The sequence below is a fragment of the Arachis duranensis genome, chromosome 1, assembly GCF_000817695.3.
Source record: "Arachis duranensis cultivar V14167 chromosome 1, aradu.V14167.gnm2.J7QH, whole genome shotgun sequence".
Lineage (NCBI taxonomy): Eukaryota > Viridiplantae > Streptophyta > Magnoliopsida > Fabales > Fabaceae > Arachis > Arachis duranensis.
Genome location: NC_029772.3, coordinates 63,240,489 through 63,244,121, shown reverse-complemented (window position 1 = coordinate 63,244,121; position 3,633 = coordinate 63,240,489).

Below are 3,633 nucleotides of genomic sequence, written 5' to 3'. Positions count from 1 at the left end.
TCTTCCTTCCTAGTGTCTAGGATTATGAAATCCGCAGGGATGTAAAGGCCTTCAACCTTTACTAGCATGTCCTCTACTATTCCATAAGCTTGTCTCAATGGTTTGTCTGCCAATTATAATGAGAACAATACAGGTTGTACCTCAATGATTCCCAGCTTCTCCATTACAGAGAGTGGCATAAGATTTATCCCTGACCCCAGATCACACAGAGCTTTTTCAAAGGTCATGGTGCCTATGGTACAAGATATTAAGAACTTGCCAGGATCTTGTCTCTTTTGAGGTAAAATTTGCTGAATCCAGGTATCTAGTTCATTAATGAGCAAGGGAGGTTCACTTTCCCAAGTCTCATTACCAAACAACTTGGCATTCAGCTTCATGATAGCTCCTAAGTATTGAGCAACTTGCCCTCCAGTCACATCTTCATCCTCTTCAGAGGAAGAATAGTCTTCAGAGCTCATGAATGGCAGAAGGAGATTTAATGGAATCTCTATGGTCTCTATATGAGCGTCAGATTCTTTTGGATCCTTATTAGGAAACTCCTTCTTGCTTGAGAGACGTCCCAGGAGGTCTTCCTCACTAGGATTTTCGTCCTCCTCCTCCCTTGTGCATTCGGCCATATTGATCACATCAATGGCCTTGCACTCTCCTTTTGGATTTTCTTCTGTATTGCTTGGGAGAATACTGGGAGGAGTTTCAATGACTTTCTTACTCAGCTGGCCCACTTGTGCCTCCAGATTTCTGATGGAGGATCTTGTTTCATTCATGAAACTGAAAGTGGCCTTTGACAGGTCAGAGATTAGATTGGCTAAATTAGAAGTGTTTTGTTCAGAATTCTCTGTCTGTTGCTGAGAAGATGATGGAAAAGGCTTGCTATTGCTCAGCCTATTACGTCCACCATTGTTAAAGCCTTGTTGAGGCTTTTGTTGATCCTTCCATGAGAATTTTGGATGATTTCTCCATGATGAGTTATAGGTGTTTCCATAAGGTTCACCCATGTAATTAACCTCTGCCATGGCAGGGTTTTCAGGATCATAAGCTTCTTCAGAAGCTGCCTCTTTAGTACTATTAGATGCATTTTGCCATCCATTCAGACTTTGAGAGATCATGTTGACCTGTTGAGTCAACACTTTGTTCTGAGCCAATATGGCATTTAGAGCATCAATTTCAAGAACTCCTTTCTTCTGAAGTATCCCATTATTCACTGAATTCCTCTCAGAAGTGTACATGAATTGGTTGTTTGCAACCATATCAATGAGTTCTTGAGCCTCTTCAAGCATTTTCTTTAGGTGAATAGATCCACCTGCAGAATGGTCCAATGACATTTTCAAAAATTCAGATAGACTATAATAGAATATATCTAATATGGTCCATTCTGAAAACATATCAGATGGACATCTTTTGGTCAGCTGCTTGTATCTTTCCCAAGCTTCATAGAGGGATTCACCATCTTTTTGTTTGAAGGTTTGAACATCCACTCTTAGCTTGCTCAGCTTTTGAGGAGGAAAGAATTTATCCAAGAAGGCTATGACCAGCTTATCCCAGGAGTCCAGGCTATCCTTAGGTTGTGAATCCAACCATATTCTAGCTCTGTCTCTTACAGCAAAAGGGAAAAGCATGAGTCTGTAGACTTCAGGATCAACTCCATTCATCTTTACAGTCTCACAGATCTGCAAGAACTCAGTTAAAAACTGGTAAGGATCTTCAGATGGAAGTCCAAAAAACTTGCAGTTCTGTTGCATTAAGGCAACTAGCTGAGGTTTCAGCTCAAAGTTATTGGCTCCAATGGCAGGAATGGAGATGCTTCTTCCATCAAACTTGGACGTTGGTTTTGTGAAGTCACCAAGCATTCTCCTTGCATTATTATTATTGGGTTCAGCTGCCATCTCCTTCTCTTGTTTGAAATTTTCTGAAAGGTTACTTCTGGATTGTTGTAATTTAGCTTCTCTTAGTTTCCTCTTCAAAGTCCTTTCAGGTTCAGGATCAATTTCAACAAGAGTGCTTTTTTCCTTGTTCCTGCTCATATGAAAGAGAAGAAAACAAGAAAAGAAGAGGAATCCTCTATGTCACAGTATAGAGATTCCTTTATGTTAGTAGAAAAAGAAGGGGGTAGAAGAAAGAAAAGTGAAGAATCCAAACACAAGGGATATATTGCGTTTGGATTTTTAGATGAAGAGAGGTGAAGAGAAGTGTTAGTAAATAAATAATTAAATAGAATAAGAAAAGAGAGGGAGAATTTTGAAAATAATTTTAAAGAAGGTGTTAGTAATTTTCGAAAATTAGAGATAAGATAAGATTAAAATTAAAATTTAAAACAAAAAAGAATTTTTGAAAAAGAGATGAGATATTTTCGAAAATTAGAGAGGGAAAAGTAGTTAGGTGGTTTTGAAAAAGATAAGAGACAAAGAAAAAGTCAAAGAGTTAGTTGAAAAAGATATTAAAATCAAATTTGAAAAGATAAGAAGATAAGAGGTTAGATAAGATATTTTGAAATCAAATTTTTGAAAAAGATAAAAATTTTTTTGAAAAAGATAAGATAAAAGATAAAAAGATTTAATTCAAAAATTTAAAATTACTTACTTCACTAACAAGAAACTACAAGATAAGATTATAGAATTTAAAGATTGAACCTTTCTTAACAAGAAAGTAACAAACTTCAAATTTTTGAACCAATCACATTAATTGTTAGCAAAGTAACAAACTTCAAATTTTTGAATCAATCACATTAATTGTTATCTAATTTTCGAAAATATGATATAAAGATAAGAAAAAGATTTTGAAAAATATTTTAAAAAAAGATTTTTGAAATTTTCGAAAAATAGAAAAAAATGAAAAAGATATAATTTTTGAAAAAGATTTTGAAAAGCTAAGATTTTTAAAATTGAAATTTTGAATTGACTTGTAAGAAACAACTAATTTTTTAAAAATTTTTGACCAAGTCAACCCAAAATTTCGAAAATTCAGAGGGAAATAAGGAAAAGATATATTTTTTTATTTTTGAATTTTTAATTATGAGAGAGAAAAACACCAACATGACCCAAAACATGAAAATTTTGGATCAAACACTTAATGCAATGCAAGAATGCTATGAATGTCAAGATGAACACATGCATGCAAGAATGCTATGAATGTCAAGATGAACACCAAGAACACTTTGAAGATCATGATGAACATCAAGAACATTATTTTGAAAAAATTTTTGATGCAAAGAAAACATGCAAGACACCAAACTTAGAAATCTTTAATGCATGGACTCTAACAAACGAAGAATGCACATGAAAAACAACAAACAACACAAAACAAGAAAACATCAAGATCAAACAAGATGACTTGTCAAGAACAACTTGAAGATCATGAGGAACACTATGAATGCATGGAATTTTCGAAAAATGCAAGTGAAAATTTTTAAAACATGCAATTGACACCAAACTTAAAAATTGACTCAATACTCAAACAAGAAACACAAAATATTTTTTATTTTTATGATTTTCTAATTTTTTTTGGATTTTTATTAATTTTTTTCGAAAATATTTTTGGAAAAAACGAAAAAGAAAAGAAAATTTTGAAAAAGATTTTTGAAAAGTTTTTTGAAAAGAAAATTACCTAATCTGAGCAACAAGATGAACCGTCAGTTGT